This window comes from Mastacembelus armatus, chromosome 1, assembly GCF_900324485.2.
Source record: "Mastacembelus armatus chromosome 1, fMasArm1.2, whole genome shotgun sequence".
Taxonomy (NCBI): Eukaryota; Metazoa; Chordata; class Actinopteri; order Synbranchiformes; family Mastacembelidae; genus Mastacembelus; species Mastacembelus armatus.
In genome coordinates, this window is record NC_046633.1 from 20,330,096 (window position 1) to 20,355,790 (window position 25,695).

Here is a 25,695-nt window from a genome sequence, read left to right on the forward strand (position 1 = left end):
GAAGAGGGAGTACTGAGGGTGCTGCAGCACCATGTGACTAAGAAGTATTTGTATTGCTGCATTTTATTCTGCTACAATATATCCCACCTTTCCTAGTTCCATCACCAGTAATAGCTTTTTTTTATATAACGGGTATAACTGGGTAGATTTGGACCAGGAGCACAGACTATATGGCTCAGCATGGCTCTGTATAGGTTGATTTATTAGATGTTTTTGATTGAAAACCTTTGGTGCATAACCCGGATGCTACAAAGACAGTAACTCTACCAAACAAGAAAGCATTATTGTGCATAAATCTTTTTCAACCAACAGGTCAGTTCCAGTGCAGTTTTCTTTTTATTCTTCCTGTTAGGATGAATTGTGATAATGTTGAAGATCAAAAAACATCCAGTCAAAATTTGGATTTGTCTAGTATTTTGCTTTATGACCAAATAGTATCATGCTGACATGCTAAATTACATGATGGATATGGTAACTTTGAACTTGCTAAACATTAGCATTATGTGTTAGCTTCATAAAACCCTACTATATTTAATTTTGCGGCATGTGAGGGAAAATAAAACAATACTCCTTCTCCCAACATAAAATATACATGCAATGAAGGTATGTTTTATTGGTTCGTCACCATTCACAGAGGTTTTCCTTCCATTTGTGTCACCACCGATTTAGATTCAAAACCACAGGAGGTTCTGCTGAAGATGCAGAAGGGAAGATGTGGGAAGAGAGGTGGGGACGGGAGAAGACAGGGACACCTGGTTTATTTTCACATCTTTGACTAAATCAACACTCACTGTGTGGGACCCTTCAACTGTTGACAGCTCTAGTCACGATAGTGGGGGGCTGAGGTTACAGGGGTGAGAGGAGAAAGAAGGGTGAATGGCTGAGATGCAGTGTGTTTTATGCTGTGGACTGGAGAAGTACATGCCTGTCACTTACACAAGAACCCGTCCTCATTCATTGTGTTTCCTAAAACTGGAGGCTCAGGTCAAATAACAAGAACATTTACAGAAATTCAGATACATGGAATGGTGAGGTATCTCCATGTAGTGTCCAAAATAAACACACCAGAAAACACTTAACATCTTTCAACATCTGACTGTCAACAAGCCTTTTGACGTGACTTCCTGCACCATCTGAAAACACTCCGAAGCATCACTGAATCACTAAACTGTTTACTGTTGGGATCAAGACCAAAGACTGCTCTGTGTGTAGCTTACGTGTGTGTGTGTGCTGAAATTCATGCCTACATGCTGTTGCATGTATGGATAGCGTGTGTGACAGGAGGAGAATCTGGTCGACAGCTCTGCCCACAATCAGGAGGCACTTAACCGCAAGACAATCACCTCAGGATTTGTGAGGTCACCACATCAACCGTGCTGCGGCAAACAAAAGGAGAACATGTCGGAGGTTAACGCAGGAGCCGGTAACACAGAAGACACCACTTACACAGATGCCCGGTGAATGGAAAAAGAAAATAGCTGCCTGGATTACACGGTCCAGCTGAAAGTGTGTTTGCATTGTGGGCGTCAAACTACTTCTTGTTGTTTTAGGATCTTTAAGTGCAAACCTTTTGCCTTCTGTTTACACCAGTTTCCAGGGTAAGACTTGGGTTGTTCTATAATAAATCATAAAACACACTTTCCACTGCATCAGACTGCAGACTCAGCTGTTTACTGATCAAAAGCAGATGCATTGTTTCTACTTAGATTGCTGTGCAACAAGCCTCTTATTTTAGCTTCACAGCATACACAGACAAGAGGGACATGGCCCATGAAGGACAGTGGTTGCTTTCCCATGTGAAAAGTGACTCTTTATGAGCAAGGGAATCCGCTATCAGCAGTCTGAAACCCAATATCACTGGCATTTACTTACAGCAGATTTATTTGACAGCTTTGTAGGAAGTGTAATTGCTGCATGGGTAAATGTTTATTTCTCCAGTAAATTAAGTGACATATTAAATGAATGCAAGTGGGATTATGTTTCAAACATGTGCTGTTGCAAACCAGTATCAAATAAATTTAATTTCTGAGACAAGACAGCATCAGCTGATTTTGGCCTTTCCCTGATCAGAAGCAAGAAAAAACAAGGCTATTAATAAAATAACATCATTTAATGGATGACAAGAAATCTGGTGAAACTGGCAGGTGGCAAAAAACAAAATCACATCATGGGTTTATTTTATTTGACTGCACCATATTTACATTTCATTCTTTTGAGTTTATTCATTCAGCTGGTGCTTTCGTTGCACGATGACTCAACAAGTAAATTGCAAAACTACCATAAAACTTTAGTTTACCAAGAAAAGCAGCCTGACAACACCTGTAACAAAATCCTCCTGTGACCTCCTGTGTGACTGTGCTGGATAGAGAAATGTTAGGAGTAAGAAAAAGAAGAGCTGAGGAGATGAATACAAAGGATTGTTTTGTTAAGAGAAAGTGTGTTAGAGGATGTAGAGGAAGAAGATGTGGGAGAGTTGAGTATGACCCAGGAGGGGCTGGAATCATATTACTGGTATTCTTTAGTATCAGCAAATTCAACTTTTGCACAAATGAGCTCACATACTAGTTAATTTATTTTAATAATATTTCATAAAATTGCTGCTTAATCTTTCCCATAACTTCATAAGGCCCCTGCAGAAATGTTAGTGATGGAGATAGCCTGAAAGGTAGCAAAGGGTACTGTAACGTAACTACTGCGAGAATTTTACTGCACAATATGAGTATATTCATAAAATCATATCACAGTACTTTAAAAAGGAATATAAATATTAGTTATACAGTTATATATATATATATATATATATATATATATACATATATATATTTAGGAATGTCTAAACAGTTTTAATTTTCAATTAATGCATAAAGTGAGATATACCAGGCAAACACAAATATGAATGATTCAAATAATTATATAATAATAATAACAGGTATTATTCCACTTACATTTACTGCATATTTGTACAGTTTATTCCATTAAATGCTAAATGCCGATATTCAGGAATTTCCTGTAAAATGAAATGCAATCACAATAAAATGAACAAGTGTTATTGTCCTAAAGGAGTCGTTTTAAAAATGTGTAACTGGTTTATTTTCATTTTCTATTGGTTTCAAAAAGCAGTAATACTAATAATAATAATAATAATAATAAATGTGATGAATAAGGAAGAATGTTACACATTTTTTTCTATCAACAATTAAATCCCAATCGTTAAATGCAATACACAGAAATATGAATTTTTCAAATTCCCTTTGAAAAGTGTTTTTCATAAGAGGAAAAGTAATTATTATTATTATTAAAGTAATTATTAACTACAGCTATAAAGTAAATGAAGTTGAAATCCTCAGGGAAAAACTAATAGTTCAGGACTATGCCTTTCTACAGGCTTTTGTTTTACACACACACTGACAGTCCGTCTGGCCTGCTTTATGACCAAATCATCCATGCATCATAAACTCTGTCTACTTCTTCCTAATGACAAACCTTGTAAAAGACACCTCTGAGAAAACAAGTGCCAAAAGGATTTTTCCAAACAAATCCAAAGCATTAGCCTCCAATGAGGTGTTTAAACCCAAGCACCAATCTTTAGCTTTGCTGTTTTCCATCCAGTTCAGATGAACAGGTTAATAAGCCAAACAACAGGACCTGTCACCCAGGTGGAGAACTGCTCACATCCGTCCACAGCAGGCAGAGCCCAGACTAAGTTATAGGAGGAAGGGGAGTTCGGCGGGGCGCCAGGACTTGCTTTACTGTTTATTTATATGCCTGTTTAACAAGCTTTATGATTCATAAGCCGGGGCTAACAGCCTTTATGGGACCAAATATTTATGTAAGTTAGGCCCTCTGGTCACTAGTGAGGAAACTCACACACACACAAACACAGTGATCTGTTTTTCACTCTGCCCAGGAGCTATTTCTCATTATGAGCACGTGGCCCAAAAACACCTCAAAGCAGACAAGTGAGATTAGCTCTGATGAATGGGTAAAAGTGCGTGAAGTGTGCAGGCAGAGAGTGGGAACACAAATCACTAATGACTAATGGAAAAAGGTGTACAACAAAGAAAAAGGGAAGGGGACAGTAAGAAGGATGAGCAGTGAATGCAGCAGCACCCACCAGGGACTAAACTCAGACCCTGATCATATGAGGAGGGGAAAGAAAGTGATGGAGTGATGCAGTGAGAGAGTGATAGTGCTGCTGTCTTCAGTGGTGGCTACAGATGATTAGCTCAGGAAGCTCTGGTTCCCATTACCACCCAGTTCATTCCTCTGGACCTGTCTAGTGCACAGGAGGAAGAAATCAAGCTGGCAGAAGTGGATTTAGTGATTTGGTTGTCTCTGAAATATTCAAGCATAGGCAAAGTGACCTGCATCTGTATTAGCAAAGACAGTGTGCTCACTACTGGACTCTTCATGGCTACACTCCATTCTCTCTCTTCTTGACAATTGTGTCAGAAGGTCCCTTTCCCATGAAGTCAGTTTGGAGATGGTTGGGAAGGAAAGGATATCTTGGTCACTGAATACTGAATTATGGATGTTGTGTGTCATATTTTATATTTACAAGGAAATTCACACAAAATAAGGACAAAACATAAGCAATAAATAAAACATGGACTGACAAGACAACTAATATGTTTTAAGTATCTTGAGAATGCACATTGTGAATGAATTCAGATAATAATATTTTATTTTTGTAAAGCTGCCTGCTCTTTGTCATGTCACCAATGCTGTTGCTTTAGCTTATCTAGAGGACACACTTTACCAAATTCAAACATTTACATCCCCCTCAAACTGCAGCTCTACTTTTTATTTATAAAACATTTTTTGTATAGACATTAATTTTCATAAAGAAACATTACAATAGGCTACTCCAGACATACTAACCAATCAAATCAATGAAATTTTACTTCAAACCACCAGACAGGTCAGTTGAACTGACTCCACGTCCGTGTGTTAGTTAAATTTGTGTCTTGGAATGTGGACTGATGTTGATTTTAGAGGCTGTGTTGTTAAATTTTCTCCAGACCTGTCCTTTATAACCTTTTAGAGCCCTTTATAATCCTTTAATAACCTCTGCCCAGAGCCCTGTTTATGGCTTTAATCATGATAGTCAGGGTCAATCCACTTAGTACCAATCGCTGCTCCATCACTTCCTCTTTACTACTTCTTCCATCTGACCATCATGAGGGCATAAAAATAAAAGCCCTGCTTGGTTTCTCTGGTCAGATATCTAATCAAGTTGTAAAATATTTCTTCTTCACAAACGCTCTCAAACAGACATGTACAGTACATAGATACAGTTTTTTTGTGTGACTAAAATTAGGTAATTATCTGAGTTGTGTCTTTCATTAGTTCAGGTTACTGTAAGGATCATTTGAATTGCAATTTTGTACTGTTTAAATAAAAGAGGTTTCACTCTTCATTTCTAAGTGCTAGAAGAGAGATGATCAACGTAGAAACAAAATAACAGATATTATTAACTATTACATGATCACTTCAATATATTGACCTTTCAAAACTTAACATGTATCATTTGGAGCCTTCTTGTTTTTAAAACTGAAGGAGAAACTTCAGTTATTTTTTCAAAAAGCCCATCAAATGTTGTGAAGTGAACTTTACAAAACCTTTTCTTCTCAGACAACTTGTTGCAGGCTTACAGCCCACACTTGCAGCATTTACACTCCAAACAGCTTCCTCAATCACTGTGTCAATGTGTTTGAGTTTAGACTCAGAGAACTGGAGGTAATATCATGCCTCCATGTCTGAGGATTAAGGGGTCTGTTGGCATACAGGGTCTGTACTCCTAGAGTCTCCTATACTTTCAGCTTTCACACTTTAATAAAGGCCAGTTTGCTATGGGAGCTGAAATCCCCCATCATGAGTCTCCTGTTGTTCCAAGCTATCCACGATCACGTCTCTGCTGCCAGTGTTCCTCTTTTATAACCCAACCAGCATACCTGCCAAGAAAAACTGTAACCATGCATCACAGAGTGAAGAGAAGGATAGAGGATGGGAGATGAGACTGTGGGAAGAGGGAACAAGGTCAGTTAGTATTACCACAGATTTTCTGACTGGAGATAGGATTAGTTATTAAGGGTCACGTTTCCTCACGCTTTCACACCCAACAATACATTTGTTGATTGACATCTACACATTAGTATGAGTTTGCCAGGAAAATGCACAGACACACAAACACACACAGTCAACAAGGACCACTTCATCACACAGAACAACCGAGTGGAGCCCAGGTTCCTCCAGAATGGCATTAACCCCATGACTTCCAGACACAAAAACAGTGGCGTCTATAGAAACCACTCTATAGGGTGTTAGTTTTGTGAAGTCTCCAGGCAAATCACAAACAGGAGTCCTCTTTTGCCCTCCTTTTCACTCCACATTTTTGCTTCACACAAATGGACAGCCATCATTCAAAACCCATCTCGTTCCAGTGGCCGACCCACAAAGGCTGAGAAGCTGCCAGTGAGGAAAAAAAGTGCAGAGGGAGAGTCTTCGTGTCTCAAAATCCACGGTCAACGTTTGAGCACTGGACTGTGAATGAGCCTTTGGTAACATTCAGGCTTTTGATGAACGTCATTAAGAATGTCTTGAGCTACAGAAAAGTGCAAAGGCCAGTGAAGGCCACATCTATTCACTCTTTAATGATCAGGATGGTTGTCCCCCCCTTGTTTCTTGATCAGCAACCTGTCTTTGGTAATTCAGAAATGCTAATCAGAATCAAAGTAACTCATCCACACAGACCATCCATCTGCCTTGACGTTAGTGTAATGTTCAAACAACTGTGTCTTGGATGCACAGATATTTTGTTAAGGAAATGAGAGCTGTAACACATCTGCTGCTGTTTTTTGGATAGTGTCGCTCTCAGACCTTTGAATCAGAGAAACAAAGAGGCCAAGAGTGTCTGTGTAAAAACCTCTTAAAAGCCACAAAACCCTGCTGTTTCTGCAAAGCAGAGGGATTTCACTGGGAATAGTTTTCCCTTCTACCCTTTCATTTGGTGTGTGAGTGTGGAAACTGGTAGGCTAAATGACTGGATTCACACAAGAGAGAGGTGAGAGGTGCTTTTGTGCATTTATTGACCATGAATAATTTGCATTCTCCAAGTAAAAAAATGATAAAACAAGAGGCTACAATATTTTTCAATTAGATGGAAGAGTCTAGCTCTGTTGGAGTAAATGGCGTTTGTTCTTCACACCCTGTAAATCTATTTTTAGTCTAAAACAAACAAAATATAATGTGTTGATTAGTGAGCTGTGACATGCTGGGAGGCAGATTATTTTAACATTTGGACAGAGTCAGGCTAGCTATTAACCACTATTTTTTAAGTCTATAATTATGCTAATATACATGTAGGCTAAACAGCTGCAGGCTGTAGCTTCATACTTACTGTAAACATATGTGAATGCGATAGATTTTCTCAACTGCCAAAAGCCAACAACTTTATGGTTACACTGTTTTGGGCGGGTTAACTCTATGTTGGTTCCCTGTAGGGCTGCAGAGCTCATTGCTTTGGGAGTCACATCTTTATGTTTTCCACTAACATACTAACATTGTCTTATCACTGGTTATTCAAAGTCCTATATTATGTAGAGTCATACTGTTTCCAACAGATTTATTTTCTGTATTAGTATATGGACACTAGACTATATCTGTATCATCTTAAATTAGACTTCATTGCTGTGTTTTGCTCTTGAGAAGGTCTTTGCATCTTCTTTGATCCCAAACTCAGTGATGGACTTCTTTCAAGATTTATAGACACTTTAAACAAACCCTAACCTCAGCTCTTCACATTATGTACTAAACAGTCCACAGCATTTCAGTTTTTTTGTGATTTTCTCAGGGTTTGTGTCACTTCTGCCTTCCTCTCTATGTTGTTTTTCTGCTTGATTGGCTTTGTTCCTCATCTCACCTGAGCTCATCTCAACACTTCTGCAAATAACAGACAAATGTTACAGAGCAGTCCTGATTGGTGTAGATAGAGCTAACACTGCTCCATGGTACAACCCCCCTACAGGCTGTGAACCAGACAAGATGACTTTTAGATGAGAGTTATGGTCCACTTAGAGCGAGTGAAGGGTCAGGCTCTGGGACAAACACAAGCATTTAGAGAAAGTGTTGGGGGGCCTGGCATGTGTTCATCATGGATTTAGTTAATGCATGTCTGGATTATGTTCTGACAGCCGAGGTGCTGTGGTACCAGAGGCAGCTGTGTTACACACACAGGCTTAAAATTCAATTATTTAATCAGCTGAACAGCTGTGAACTGTTTAAAATACATACTGTGTTGACGTCAGTAACATGGATGTGTTGAAAACTTGCTGCTATAAAGCTAAATCTCCTATTGAGGTTTTCAATTATAAATGTATTATATGTTAGTTATTTGACAAGCTTTAGTGAAATATACAATGTTAATTCCTATATTTGAAGTAAAATATGCAGTAGTAGTTACATTAGTTGCAGTAGTATGAAATGTATAATTTTGCTGCATATGTTTAACACTTTGAGACAAGACACATTTGTAACAGAAATAGAGACATTGCCCAAAGACCCCAGGTACATCTGAGTACTTTACAGACAACCAAAATCCAACTGCATAAAAGACCAACAAAGTAATATATATGTGTGCAGTGTATTCATTAAAGGCACTGTGTACTTTTGGTCTTCCTAAAAGCAGACGGAAATTTCTCTAAATTATTAACTTAAAAAAGGCCTGGGTTCAGTTTAATTGATTCCTTCAGTTCTGATGTAAAGCTGAGGGAAGCAAGGCATTTCTCCTACTTTTTAATCCACAGACAACATGCAGTAATGATGTTGACATACTGTACAGGCATCATGTGGAGGTTCGGCTGCTGTATAGAGCTAGACATAATTCACTTAGTTCAAACCATTATCGCTCACACAGAATCTTTAAGTCCCCAAAACAGGCTTTAACCAAACACCCACAGAATCACAGTGTAACTTTAGCATAAACTGCATCTGAGGAAGTCAACAGATTAAAGTAGAGAGGATAAGACACGTTCACATGTCAAAGCAATGACTGTTATTGCCTTTCACAGCTGAAGACATGCTGCTTCATCAGTTCACCTGTTGGTTGTGAGGGAGTTTCTTCAGCACTTTTTCAAAGCGCTTTTACTAAAAGTTTGTCCTATATGCAAATAAAACATTTGGCTAATGTACAAAATATAAAGTCCAAAAACAACACTGAAACCTTAAAGCTTAATAAAAGATGATGTTTTAAAATTGCTTTAATTAACATTTTTATTCTGAGAATGGAATGAATTATCATTATAACTCTGTGGGGAGTTTTATCGTCTTTTAGATCATTGTTTTTGTTTTAACTCCAATCATTAGCTTTTAAATTCACTCACTACTCTTGACAAATGGATTGTCCAAAAACAGGCAGCTAATTTTGCTGTCCACTTTCTGTCCAGTATCTAACAGCAGACAGACAGCATTATTAAAATATTCAGTAAAACATAGTTGAGCCCTTAGCAGCTAAAAGCAGCTAACAACAAAAGTAGTTAATACAGATCAAAACAGGGCTAGAAGCAGAGTGACCTTTGGATTTGCATTCATCAGACAGGCACAACCATGACCCCAGATGAAAGTTGCGTTATCTTAAACTGTTTGCTTACACATCGCTTTATATAACGCTAAATCACAATAACATAAATGCAGACAGACAGAAACGAAAATGTATGAGACTCCTCCCTGCCCTGATATATGTGGGAGACATGTTGATTTAGCCTTTACTCCACCATCTGTCATGCAAACCACAACCAGAGATGTAAACTCAAGGTGCTGACCCCAGCCGCTTGCTTTTATGGATGGCACTGACCACATTTAACTGTCCCATCTAAAACTATCACCTCCAGTTTGTGACAAGATGCCGTTAATGAATGTTTGTGTGTTTAGAAACAACTGAAGAGGACAGAAAAAGAAAAAGACATATATCCAAAGAAAAAAGAAGTGAAATCCAATAAAATCTCTGAAAATGTTAACTTACCTTCGTTAACATCTGGCTGAGCAACCTTCTCTGTTTGTTTTAGACAGAACAAACTTCACATGAACACAAGAATTATGTTTACTGCTTTTGATGGATGTTCATTTGACACTGAGCCATTAAAAGTAATGGCTGCATATTTTCTCTGTTATTTAGGCATTGTTTACATATGTAGATGTTTTCACTTTGAATGTTTGGGGCTTCCTGAGTCTCACCAACCATCTATGTAACTTGTGTAAATGTGTTCTTTCCCATCACCATTTCATATAGTGCTTGAACTTACAGATGTATTGTCAAACATCAAACATCCATCCATCCATCCATTATCTATTACCGCTTATTCCTCCTCTTTGGGTGAAAGGCAGAGGTAAACCCTAAGCAGGTCTTCAGGGTTTCAAACCAGGAACCTTCTTGCTGTGATCCAACAGCGCTAACCACCAAGCCACTGTGCAGAAACATCAAACTTACAGGTAAAATTAGACATAAGATAAAGATAATATTTTATTAGCACTTAGAGCAGCAGTGTCATAATTAGAATAAATTGCTTTACACTGTGAAAAAAATATACCCATTTGCTTTCTTGCTGAGGTTTACAGAACATTGATTCCACAAGTGGAAACAGGCTCTGTCCACAGATAACAAAGCCCACCTAGGACTACCTTTAAAGCTCACCAATATGTTGTATATATTGCTTTTAATTAGCCAAATGAACTTAAGCATAAAAATGAAAGAAGTACTATTTTATCCCAGGGAGAGCCAGGCTGTTTGCAGCCTTTATAGTAAGCTAGCTGGCTGCTGGCTCCATCTTTTACATGAATATTCCTTTAAAGAAACAAAATGTAATTAAATCAGGACTTTTAATGAAATCAGTAAAGCTGAGATTATCACTTAATTATCCCTTTTTACCATGACAGCTTTGTGATGATGAAAAGCTGGAGCTGTCACTGTAAAATCTCACCTGGCTTGAGATAACATGAGAAATAAATAGATGAGGCAAATGGAGGAGGAGGAAAGGTGATGACTTTATTGGGGCCTTCTCTAATCTTTAGGGCCAGGAAAAGTGAACTGGGGGCTGGGCTTAAAGAGGGAAGATGAGTTAGGAAGCTTCTGATCCACAACAGTGTTTTTATTGGGCACCCATAAACATTTGATGATCCCAGGGCTTACAGGTTAACCATAAACCGCCATTTAAGAGTGTCCGGGAATGCTCTGAGCTGAGACTGAATCTGGGTAGGTAAAAGGACACCGTTGGATCCGACAGGTTTATGAGACTCCCAGCCCTCTTTAAAACAGAGATGGCTTTTAGCTGTCTCGGAGGACAGAGAGGATTCCTTTCCTATTGATCTGAACAAGGAATTCCAGGCCCTAGTGAACCAGAACGCTTCTCTGTGTCGACCCAATGAGCTACAGATGAGGAGGTGAGGTGGGGGTGTCAGGATGGAGCCAGGAAAACAGAGGGGAAGATGGAGATTGTGTGTGTTTACCTCACACATGGTTGCACGACATTGTCATCCTGTCAGCTAGTTGAGACCAGGCCAGACGTCCTGCCAGTTAGCTGCAGCCCAGTTTTCCCATCACATGTTGCTTCAGTAAAAAAATGCAATCAGGTTTCTGCTAAAAAACTATTTAAAATCCAGATTTGCGCTTTCACTTTATCAGCTCGAAACTGATGTCTGAGTATTTGGGCAGCTCATGAGTGAAGAAACTGTATTCGCCCCGTGTATTTACATCACCTCTCAGCACTCAGCCGATGTGTCAGCTCTGTTTTTCTTCTGTTGCACATAAAGCTCCTCTCTTTGCCACACATGAAAATAATGTTATATCAGACTGATCTTAATGGGCCTGTTATCTCGATGATCTGCGTGTGACACTTTGCGTTGGTGACGAATGTTTTTTTAAACATTAAACTCATTTTGCAGAGTAATCCCCACAGCGCTTTCACTCAGACCGATGCAAATATACAAAAATCCCAATCAACTACATAATCTCCAAAAACAATCTGTCATTGTAAATATATGATTCCTTCACTGATAAAATATTATATGCAGTAAGTTAAACAATTTAGATCATTAAAGGCTGCTGCATTACAACATGGTATAGAATTTAACTGTCTTTTTGAGAAATTGTCTGGATTATTTTCAGATAACTCTCCAGAGCAATTTTGATGTGAAATTCTTCATCTGAGCACTAAGCAAGATTAACACTGACTTAGCTGTCAGCAAAAGGACACTGTAAAAGAAAAACAACAGTCGCTACATTAGGAAAACCTGACTTTATTGCACTCTGGGTGTGTGCTGCAGGACAGTTTTGTTTATCTTTCGAGTGGGGAAACCTGATATGAAACAAGTACGTCGACCACAATGGCTGCTGTTGTTTAGGAACAGCACTCATGCCATTACACATTCCTGCAGCACTGATAGGAATCTGAGGGTCATGCTCAAAAATAGCTGAGGGCAGCTCATTACAGGAAAAATGGAAATAATATCAGAAATATTTCACAAAGAACAGGCTAAAACTTACATTAATAAAATGCAGGCTTTGAAAAAATGGAATGAGTTACACTTTTTCCTCAATATATTGAAAAGGAAACAGTGATGCACAAAATAAACAGATGGATCTTAAGCAATGTACTGTAATGTCTCGTAAAGTAAAAGTAACTTGTACAAAATCTGAGTCAGTTGCTTGCCCTGTAAGAAGTATTTTAGACTCACTCAGACTCTGTCTCTAACATCTAACATTACAGTTCTTGCAATAAACAGCTTCCAAAATTATCTGTAGTGTCAAAATCCTTAGATGATATAATCATTAAAAATGCAGAACTGAATGAGACTAACATGACACTGACAAAAACCTGATCTAAAATTATTTTGGTTTTGTTCACTAAAACAAAACAAACAAAAATCCATTTACAAAAACTTCCACACGCTAAATATCACAGCTAAGCCTCTTAGGGTTCAGAAGTTCTATACCACAGAAAAAAGAGACATTATTAAAAATGATCCCAGTACTGAAAAAAACCTCCCTGTCTCCATAACCATTTTTAATGTACGAAAGTCACGCTCAGGTTGTTCATACGAGGCGATGACTGATGGAGGCTGGCTCCCTGAGGAGGCTGATGTGTGTGTCAGGCACATGTCCTCATGTCAGCAAATGTGTGTGTACGTGTGTTTCTGCCTTTAACCATATGTGCAGGTTTAGTGTGTAATAGATAAGAAACAGTTTTCTCATTAATAAGAATGTCAACTGTAATCTGGTACTGGCACTGGTTACTGTCATGGTCTAGATGAAAAGGTGTGAAAACATGTTTATTAATCAAATTTTCATTTTGTTTTTCACCAAAAAAATGAAATGAGTCTGCAGTAATCATCCTGCTTGACATTTATTTAAAATAGTGATACACAGTATGTGTTCACACTGACTGTGCTGTACACAGGTATTTTACAAATGAAATCATTAAATCATGAATTGAACAGAAAGTGATTCAGCATCTTGCTCAGTGCCAAATGAAACGAGCAGCTCCAAGAACATGAGACTTGCGTAGCTGAACAACAGTGTCTGTAACCGCTAAGCTGCCCAGCTGCAAACCTGTAATATATTACAGTCCATGCAGGAGTAGGATGTTTTATCAGCTCTCATGTGGTGCTGATGTGAGCTCACAGGGTGCTCCTCAAAGGAAACAGAGGCACAAGCTGTTTATTGTCCTGTTAAATCCACAGGAACAAGTGAGCAGACAGCAGCAGGCACCAGATGGACAAAAACATCACAGCCTGCTCATGGGGATTTTAGTCCTGTTCACTATCAAACCATCATCACACCTGACAACCCAAACTTTGCTATTAATAGTAGCATACAATTGATCAATTGATCATCAGTAAATCATTTATAATAAACTGATCATTCAGCCATTGTTTCTCACTGCAAGGTGCCTTTTTAAGAAAGTAGAAACACTATTTGAAAAAAATGTGACAGATATTTGATTAAAAATAATAGTAATAGTGGAAAATGTTGCTGGAGAAAAACATTACTTGTTCTGTTTGCCATGTGAGGTACAGTAAACATAGTTTGATCATTTTATCAATATTTATGACATAACTTATAGCAGTAAAACAGAAATATCCATAACACCAACACTCTGACCATCGCTGTTGATAAAGATGATGGTGATGATTTTGATAGAAATGAGCGTTTCAAATGCTAAAACCAGAAGTTTTAGTAGGTTACTCAACATACAGATGTATGATCTTAATCTTGGTCACTACCTCATTCCTTCCTGCCTCTGCTTTCTGACCTCCACAGTTTGGTCATCCTGACTATTCACTGGCCAAGCTTTTAGCCCCACAGATGGAACCAATGGGGATATTTGCTATTCCTTGAGGTCATAGGTCAAGTTTAGCCTCCTTAATGGAAAATTCTCCTGATCACAAATATGTTTGTGTGAGCCAATCAGGATGACTTGTGTGGCCCCAGTGGAACTCAAATTAATTTCAACCTAAATGTGTTTGGGAGAAGCGACTGGAAACAAAGCTGGTCTGGGCGGTGATGTAATCACCAAAGTGCTATCACTACACAGAGCACAGGAGCTCTTGGGAATGTGTAGGATGTTATAGTGAATTACTGCTGCAATGAAGACATACCAGATGAAGCACTTTGTGTTTGTGATACACTGTCTCATATAAAGCAATCACAGAGTGCTGTACATGACAGTTAAATAATAATCCATGTCCTTAGTGTGTTTTTATCCCAGGTGTTTAGTATATGTGTCTTTAATATTATTTTATAGGCAATTTATTCCTGTGCATTTATGCAGCTTATACAGCTTACTGAAACAATATTAAGTATTTCTGGAAACTTCATGGGGGTCTTCCTAAAAAAGATTAGCCAACATGCATTCACTGCCAGGCTAAAGCACAGGATTAGGTTTCAGTATATCCAGAAACAAATGAACATCAGCCAAATACCTGACACACTCCTGTATGTGAATGTGTATATCTGCATTTCATAATAAAACAAACCTATCAACTAAAAAGAAAAGTTTTCTATTATTCTCAGAGGAAAATATATAAGAATAGATTAAATTTCTCAGTTGACCAAGACGCCTGCCAGAATATAATTTAATAACATTTCTTGTCTTTACCCAGACTACAAACTGTAGTTTGGACTTAAAGCTGGACATAATTTAAAGATAGCAGAGCATGCCAAAATCTACCAGTTTGTGGGCTTAGAAAACATTTCACATAGAAGTAAATTAATCCACAACAGTTTCTTGGACAGAAATCGCTCCCATTTCTGATGTTCCAATGACATAACTAACACAATGAGAAATATTGTCAAGTTAGACGTCAGAAAACCAGCAGATATCAGATTCCAGTCAGACTGTGAGCTGATGAATGGAGATTGAATCAAAAGCAGCTATATTTGATCGAAACAGAAACCTGGAGACTCTAGTGATGAATAATCCATCACCTGACAAAATAAAACACTGCTGACTTTAGTCTGAACACCACCCAGCAACACTGTCTGCCATGTGTGGCCCATATATGGATGACTGTGTAAAGTCATGGTTTGGTTTAGTCTATACTGTGTATGTGTCCCCATTCATGCGTTCATTCATGTGTATGTGTGTGTGTGTGTGTGTGTGTGTGTGTGTGTGTTTAATACACACAGCGTCTCATATGGAAGAGATCGAACCAGGAGAATCTGTTTTTCTTTAAAAAGCAATTCCATTTATCATGATTTATGGCCTCTGATGAATATCAAACACTGCAGTATTTTGTGGGTGTTTAAAAAGTCTCTTTTCTTAAAATAAAATCTACAGAGATTTATAGAAGATTCAAATGCTAAAATGACATTAAAGCCATTTAACAAAGCATAATGCTGCCATTAAATAATTCAGTGCTTGAATTTCCCAAAGTTGTTACTGACTAAAACATCCTGAAATTCATTTCTATTATAAACACTTTGCTACTGAACTTGCCCACACTACAGTTGACTAAACAATGGGAACAATTTCTTTAATATTGCCATAGTTTTCATTTGATTTCCTGTCTGGAGATGTTTATTTTATCATAGCCCTTGTTTATCTCTGGTTTTAGATCCACCTTCACCATGTTCCTGATTGTGTTATATTCACAGTCTTTTGTTTTACATTACAAATATTGCACTAAAATAAAAATCTAAAAAAAATGATACTAGATTGAAATGAATCACATATTGATTATAGATTTATATTCGTTTTCTGAGGCTGATAACAAAAGCACAAGTGGACTCACATTAGTCTTTGCAAGTTTGAAATAGAGGAAAAACTGATGAATGATCTGTAGGGCAGATACACATTAACCATATCCCAACATGAGATCACCATCTGTGAGTTTTACATTAGCTGAACCAGTGAATGTAAACCAAATAATTCATGGCATTAAAACCCACTCTAAAGTTCAGATTTGTCTGTTTATTCTGGGCAGATGGAGTGCTCCAACTCAGCCGGTCGTCATGTTTTGTCTGATTAAGATTCAGATGCGATCTTGTCTGCCACAGAGTGCTGTGTTGTGGTGAAGGCTGCTCCCCTCTGAAATGTATGTGGTCAAGTGTTTATGGTTTTTGGTGCTCAATTCTCTTTCCCTCAACTTCAGATTTGATTCAGTTTGGCTTGTCATAGGTTTGCAGGTTATTTTTTCTGCTGCAAAGCAGGTGCAGAGGCTTTTTGTCATACTAAATCAGACCAAACTTCTAACATTATGCTGCTTGCCAAACCTCAACTGAAAATTAAGCAAATTAGGCTTGTGGTTGTATATTTTAGGAATATCATTGTCCAGCTAATGACATTAAGTGCCAGAGAGGTAAAAGATATAAAAATACCAAGGATTTGCCAAATATAACAGAGTTATCTGTTTATTTTCTGTTGATACGCGAAAATAAAAAAGTAAAGTAGAGTAAAGTAAATAAATAAATGCATGGGGGGGTGGGGATATTTTCCAGCTGAATCACAGATGTGATGTATGATATCCAAATGTAAATCATGTATTAAAAAAATGGGGCACAAATCATTAGCATCAGCTGGACTCTGTAAGGGTAATTATCTGATTTGAACATTTTATCACTGTGCTGCTCTATACTGCTAAAACATTTCTGTGTTTAGAAGGAAAAGGGAAGGACTACATTTTTCCTTGACAGAATAAAGTTTTGACAAGAGTCATTGTGCTTTTCATTTTACTGCAGAGGAGAAGAAGATGGTAAAGGAAAGAAGTAACACTCTGTAAGATTCAGCCACAAAGGCAAATAAGGTATGAGAAAGTGGGTATGAAAACATTGAAATAAATCAAAACAAAATAGCTTCTAAAAATGAAAAAACAAACATACAGAGATGGTCATTTTACTCTCAGCTTTCGTTATATCTAAACAGAGACCAGCATGAGCCGAGGGCAATGTCCTCTCACAGAATGTTCAAATAAAGACATTTTTTCTGCTTTCTTGTCTGGTTGTTTATTGATACTTTATCTGTGCACAAACACAGATTTCTCCCAAACCTCTATTTAAATTGTATGCACATGTTGGTCAAAGTTTTGCAATAATTAGCCAAAAAATTCTATCAAGGTATTTCTGTAAAGCACAATTGTTGCTGCGCAGCTGCGGAGTATATAGGCGGTAATCAGAAGGACAAACTGCAGAGAGAGAACCTGCTCCAGACAGTCATTTTTCAAAAGGACAGAAACATCATGACACTGTATCCCGAGGTTGAAGAGGAGGTCTCTGGGTAATGTTGCACTTACAGGAGGGCTGGTATTTGAAAGGAGCAACAAAAGGAAACTAAGTAACCCCCAAATTTAATCTTTGCTCACTAGGAGTTGGAACACCATGTGGTAAGTGTACATTACATCCTGAAAAAGAGTGAGATGGAAACCAACTGGCCCTAAAGAGCAACCGTCCTCCAAATAGTGGTCCACCGGGCCCTCATTCAGAACTTAAAAATGTTTATCGACTCAATCAAATTAATACTTCTGGACCGCTGTGATTTGCTGGATGTGTTATTTCGTTGCTGCAGTCATGCAGGTCTCTTGTGGGTGTGTTTGCATTTGTATGCATGAGGCTCTAGGTTGGTATGTATGTGGGTTTAAGTGACCCTCTTTGTGTTTATGTGTTGGTTTTGTGTGTGTGCATGTATGTTCAAATGTGTGCTCGTGTGTGTGTCATGTTTTCAGTAGTCTGAGGTTGGTAGGGCAAACACTACATTTAGTTTATCTAGTATAGTTAACACTGCAGGAAATTTAAGCATGGCAATAAGAGAAGCCCAGTGGTTTATTTCAGTGTCTCAACTCATTTCCTCACTTTAATCTCAGCATAGTTTTGATAATGTCGAATGCTGTGATATACATTTAAAAAGACAGAAAGGTAGTCAATGCAACTTGTGAGTTAAATTTAAATACATTTCATGAGTCAAAAACACAAACATAGGAGAAAGACAGACAACAAAGAGAAACATATTGCAGTATCATCATGCTGAGTACTATCCCGACCCCTTTCTAGGTTACAGGCCACCTACATTTCCCATGAGGTCTTTCTTCTATCAATGCTAATCTCTCTGCGTGGGTATGTTTTGCCACAGACTGATATTAGGTAAATGAAAGCTGATCTACCCTCATACTCCTGTCCCACAGGCCATATGTCCAACTGTTCTACAACTTAGTGTTTGAACTTTTAACTGTCTACAAACCTCCATCACCTCAGATTTCAGTCAGCTTACTGTCAAATTTGTAATGTTGGTTCTCTAAGAGCAATGCCCAGATTAGTTTACACACACAAGGTCATTGTTCACTGAGATTTTTTTTTCACCACCAATCTAAAACCTGTGCTGGATTTATTTCAGGCTTGGCCTCTTCTACAACACACACACTTTCAAGTAGCTCACCAAGCCAGTTCTCCCTTTTATGTCTTCATCAGTTTAATAAGGAAATGGGCCACATTTTCTTGTATTTAGGCTGAAAACAAGTGGTTGAAAGTGCTGTATCTGGTTAAGCTCCAGTTGAGCAGAAATAATAAACTCTCCCCAAGTTCATAACTTTGGCTGAGAAGGAGCTGAGGTAACGCCAACAAAACCTAGCGTCTCCACACTGACAAGCTGATCACAGCATCCAGCTTGACACTGAAAATATGTTTGGGCTAACACTTGTGCACTTGTGAGGTGTACCGTGACTGGACTCTCAGAGAGCTGTTATGGGAGTCCTCATTTTCCCAGCGAGAGGGTGCTCTGTGAGGTGCATTTGTGTCTGAGAGATGTGGTGGGAGTGAGGCCCTCAAAGGCACAGGGTCACTTCTGTTTTATGTTTGCCCGAACCTGCTTGTGTAAGCCTTGTTGTATTTAGGTGAGGTGAGGACCCATGTGATTGCTCACGATCATGTCTTGTCATCCCTTCCTTCTATCTAGACCTCTATATATGTAGCTGAGACAGATTGCAGATTTCAACGATATAGTGACATGGATTCAATCTAAAATATGCTATTTGGCCATCCTGCTATGAACTCGTGGTGGAATTTCCCCTTTATAACCCCATGTCTAACCTTAGATTTTCAAAACAAATCTTCCAAGTAGAGATAGTAATCATTTGGCCCTGCAGCACCTCGAGATTTGTTGTTTCAGTAAAGTGTGAAAGAAGATTAGCTATGGCCAAACCACTGTAGCTGAGGCTTCAAATGTATGATTACATCAACCACAGATCAATCAGATAATGTGCAGAAAACATTCAGTGAGAAAACAGGCCAAGTCATCCCATAGTGCATTCTGAATACTTCACATTAACACCATTATAGTCCATATGTGTTACTTTACTTTAACACTGACTGCGTGATGAATATTTTTATTTTGACTATTTTACCATTTCCTGGAAATATTTCTGAATATGTAAGAGTTTCCAATTAGGCGTCATTATGTATATTTATAATTTGGGTATGCTGACTTCCTCCACTACTTCATGTGATGAAGCTGTCTTTTTTAATCTAAATGCTTAAACCCATGATAAGAGACATTTGAAATGATGAATAGATGTTTTTATTCTTCAGTATGAATGTAATAAGAATACCAGTGTTCTGCAATCACTGATTGATCAACCAGCATCATTACAGCGATGATTCAGAGTGGTGCTAAATTCTCCATGAAGACAAACACGTACTCAGGCTGCAGCAATTCATCACCGAGCAAAGCACTTAGAAAACAGCGCGATAACAACAACACTAAAGTAAAGGTGGGGATTTAAAGGGCTTAGGATAAGTGCCCTGTTAAAGTTCTGTGATCATTACCAACATCCAGTGCAGTGAAACACGTTTCTGAGACTGTCACTAATAAACTTTTAGTCACCTCGTTTAAGGCCCTTAAAGATAAAAACAGTAACTGAGTGTAAAGATGTGGCAGTTCAACTGTTCAAGTGATTGTTAGTTCCCAAGTATTTTTCTTCAATAAAAATATCCATAAATCAATAGGAGAAGATATTACATCTTTACTTATAACAGCTGACAGTGTAATTCGTCATCATTGGTCAAATGTCACAGTGTGACTATCTGCACCTGGGGCTAAAGGAAGGATACTATAAATGTGCTTTGTAACAAATCAACCATCAACTTAATTCTGGTGTTCCCATGTCGAGGGCTGTATGACCTATGGCCTCCACCACTGGAACAATAGATACAACTATAGAATAAGGCTAAGAGTGCAGATACAATATCTATCAATATAAAATATTTACATTTATTTATTTTATTGTGAAAAACCAAAATACAAGAACTTGCTAAAAACCTTGCCAACTTTTCCACCAAAGGCAAAAATGATAGGCAGTCGAACAACTCACCTTTCACATGAGGAGTTTGTTGGTGGTGCGTTGCACGGTTTCTCTAGACCTGCATGTAGCAGCTGCCTTTCCTACTATTTTAAAGATAGATTTTTTCCGTACATTGCATACAATCTTAAGAGAAATGCCCGAAAATCAAAAAATATGTAATACATGCATAATGTTATGCATTTTACTGCAAGATTTAATTGAGCTATAGAAAAGTATAACATATACTCATTTAAAGTCACTATTCAGCAGCTTTAATGACATAAAAATCATGTTACAATACAGATGTGGTGGCATCTGGAAATGTGAAATCCGAACATGGTTAATAAGGTTCAATTACCCTCAAATGTTCAACATGAAATGATGCAATAATGTTTACACAAAGTGTAGCCTACTATAATTTTTTTTAAAAATGGTTCAACATCTTATTACACTTAATTTGTCTCAATTTTGTGCTGTCTAAAGGGCGGATGTGGATTTTGGAATTAGACTAATTAAATTAGTAAATGAATATAGTCAATCTTGTCAGTCAGCAGCAAGACCTCAGGAGTGGAGGAGCTCCATCTCAGCAGGCCTGTGCAGCTGGTGGAGGCTTTACAAGCATAGCACCTCCGGTGTGTCTGATCTCTGGGGAAGACAACCTAATACCTCCTCCCCCTTCTCTCCACGCTTGTTCGAGGATGCTCACTGTACCATGAACCACAGAGTATGTGATTTCAGTGTTTGGGTTGGCAGCCTGGACTGAAACTATCCGTGTCTTTAGGAGTGGCCTGCTGTACGTGAGGGCAACGAGAAGCATCACACAGAACTATTTAAAAAATTCCCTGTTTAGTTCCACAGGGTGTTGCATTGTGTTTTCGGTACAATAGAGGCATATTTCATGATGATGAATTTTGCACAGTGGCATTTCACTGGTGCTTATGTGTTATGTTTTTGATGGTCCCAGCTGAATTTAGTGAATGCTCTACTGTAGTCATATTTATAAATGGGGGTCAAAGACGGTCTTTGTTTATAAAGTGTTGAGGCCAAACTCTTAAAGCAACTGCTGGTGATTCTGCATGTTCATTCAAGTCCAAGTTCAAGTCCATTTACTGCAAACTGCGTAAACATTAAACTGCTGAAAACATGCCAATAGTTTAAGGACAGACCATGGATTCCATTCATTTCAGTCTGAACCCTGATAATAAACCTACAGAGATGAATACCTTGATAAAGCTATTTTGTTGTCACAATGAATGTATAGTTGTCAGAACTTATGTTTTTTTAATTTGTCAGTTGTCAGCCATCAACATCAGTTCTTCAGTGCTGACAGTTTGATTGCTGGTAGCCAAAAGACTCCAGGGATGAGACCAGCAGAAAATTCCCAAATTGATCAATCATAAAATGAATGCTGAGATGAAATGCGGTTGATGTTTTAGAAGGATCTTTGGCTCTTTTCCCGTGTCCATCCTGTGAAAACGAGTTGAAGGAGAGGACTGGATTCCTCTGGCCATCACCAAACAAGAGGTTTAAATCTATTTCTGGGCACCGCTCCTCCGTCCCACACATGCATGATTCCCCTGGAGTGTCTGCTGGCATTTTTTTCCCAGAGATCTATGTATACATGCGTCCTGGGTCATCTTTATTTGTCATGTACGCACTCTCACATCAAATATATGGTTCTCAGAGATATCCACTACCAGTCAAAAGTCTGGACACACTTTGGGATTTAGCATCTGACATCAAACTTTCCTTAATTACTGATTAGAGATATATGACTCGTTGAGGACAAAAGATGGTATAACCAAGATTTATTGCTTTATTAAATAAATCTGTATCTGACTGTTAAATGTGAAAATACATCCTCTCCATAATAGCATAAACTCTAGGCTTATTTTAGGTTTCTGCTGTAGTTCTAAATGAACATGTTATTTATCAGATTGTTGGTCACAGTGGTCTGCAGCTTCTCCAGCAAAACGTTCTGTTGTTTTCCAAACAAACTGTTGTTAAATGCAGTAGCTATGTGGTCTGAAATACAAACCATTATAGAAGTGTCAGTGAGGTTCACAGTTTATGGACAGTTAAAAAAGGGTTTTATTGGTTAACAACATTTAACTACATGTTTTCAAATGTGGCAAAATACACAAAATAAATTGTCCACTTACGATTCAGTCTTTCAAAAATGATTTTGATTTGATTTTTAGCCATACCGTAGTTCTAGGCAGTTACTAGGTAGATACTGGATGGCTAGCCATGAAATGTGTTACAGATCAGAATGATGCCCAGAGGATGAATCTACAGGATTTTGATTAAAAAAAAATTCTTGACAGTTACTCTATAGATTTCCATGCACTTACCAGCATTTATGCTCCTCTCAGGATGCAATGAGATATTTGGTTCTTTTACTTTTCTTAAATGTTTTTTCATACACTGTGTGAGGCACAGCCGCTGGGTTGTAGACTTAGTCTTGTGAGTAAAGTCGGAGTAAAATTTCTACATATTGTATTAGGAGAATTGGAACGATACAAATATGATAAAAAGAAAAAAAAAAACAGCATGATTTAACATGGGCTTAAAGCCACCCATATACTATACCAAGTTGAAACACAAGGCAAAGGCTGAAGGTATGCTCCTGACTGGATAAAAGGATGAAAGTCCATTTTATAAGCACTTAAGAACAGATATGTGCTCCTTCTGTTGCAAATGTAATGAAAACCAAACTAGTGAACAGAATAAGCAACCCAGATAAACAATATAAGGCTGACCAAACAGCCTGTCCACTCGTTTCCATTAAAATATAGAATTTCAGGTAAATTGCCACAACTAATACTACATTTTTTTTGGTTCTTCATTGACAGATCTATGCGTCATTTCCAATTTGGATGTTTCTCAGTCTGTCAGTGAGTCATTTTAATAGTTGTACTGACTTGGATATTGAATAGAGTCTTTAGCTCAATGCCAATTTACAGGAAGAAAATCTGTTGCACAAAACTAAAAAGGGAACTGACAAGGAAGCCCAGATATCGATGCCTTTCACAGAAGCTTTTAAATTATGTAATCTGAACATTTTTTCATGCTTTTCAATCAAAGAGGCTTTGTAAGAAAACATCTCATGAGTGAATATAGTCATAGATGAAGTTGTTTGTTTTAATGACAGTGTCTAATATTCAACTAGCACTGTCCTTAAACACCAATCTGCTGTTAGGTGGCAGAGGTTTCTCTTTAGCAATGACTGATTGGAAATATGGGAAATAGTTTTCAGATGAGTAAGATATACAAGGAAGAGTAATCACTGCTTAGTACAGAATGCAGACACCATCATCAGAGTAAAATATGATCTCACAGAGTCTGCCCGTTATTTACACCCAGTCATTCGTTATTCAACAAGAGGGCAACAGTCAGGAGAAGAAAATGAATTTTTATTCCAACAAACAATCAATCACTTTGACTATTTACTGCAATTATATATTTATATGAATTTTACATGTGAACTGCAAAACACTCTTTTACATTACAACAGGAAGCAAATACACGCTGTTAGATGTTTTTCTTCTTCAAACTGATCATAGGTATCTAAGAAGAGACTGACAGAGGTGAGTATGGAACAAAGGTGTCTGAGCAGTAGTCTCCATTCTTCTTGCTATAGTACATTCCTCCCTTACACTGACCTTGAAAGTTGGGTTTGCCATTTGCCTCCATCTTTATCAATAACCAAAGACACAGAATTGAAATTCAGTCCTTGAGTTGGAGCTTTAATGAAGCTCGTCTGGGTCAAGTGGCACTGACCTCTGCTGAGTATTGAACCTTGACAGAGCTGCCAATCTGGGTAAACACAGTGTAATGACATCTATGTAATTTGTATTTCTGAAGACAAGTTGGGAGTTTTTCTGTGACTTCAGTTTAATCTGAGTTTTATTTTGGAGCCAGTATCTGAGAAACCTCTCAGATACTGGAAACTGGTTCTACATTTATCCAGCAAATGACTGTGTTCCAAACCTGATGATCATGACTTCATTCCTCCTAATGCATTGAACATTTCAGACTAATGAGGCCTTTTTAAAAGTATAATGGAGAAGTCTTGCCACTATCTCACCAAACACAATTTGACATTATCCATAACAGTGAGGTGAGAGGGAAAGGACACTACAATACATTTCTACTATATTATCATTAACATGGCACATTGACAAGCCACATGCTGAGATTGTCCACTGTAAAATATGACAGAGTAAAGACAAATTACTCAAAGCTTTATAGTTGTTCAGGTTAGAGGACTTATTGCACACATTATGCTGTACATTAAAAATCTGAGAAAAAAGTAAGAAAATCCTCTCAGCACCACCATAAAACCATATTTTTAGAGAAAGCAGAGGTAAGTTACTTACATTTGATATGCTGTACACTCATACTTCAGTACAAAACAACAGTATATTCCATTATTGTGTATAGGCCAGTTTTAAAGGTTAAACTAATGTCATTCAATCTTATGCATTTTGTAAGCGCAGAGGTGCTTAGGGTCTAAATCAGGTAAAAATAGTTAAAAATCTGATTGTAGCTGAGTAGTGTATTTATGCACAACATGCAGGCAAAAAAACTTGCTAATGATAAATGTAAATAAACAACAACTATAAGGCATTGTGCATGGAAAGAAAAAGTTGGGCACTAAAGTGCAGCCAGTAAGGTTTATATCATTTTCTTTCTAGCCTGAAACTGCATCCACATTTGTCTCAATCTGTGGGGCAAACTTTTTATTTAACTACATGAGGCCACATTTTCTTTCTGAGATATTAAACAGGTTGCTGAAAGGTCAACAGTGAAATTCAAATAGCAACATATTACCTGACAAAGTGCATCAGCCATTTATCTTCCTTTCACTCATGA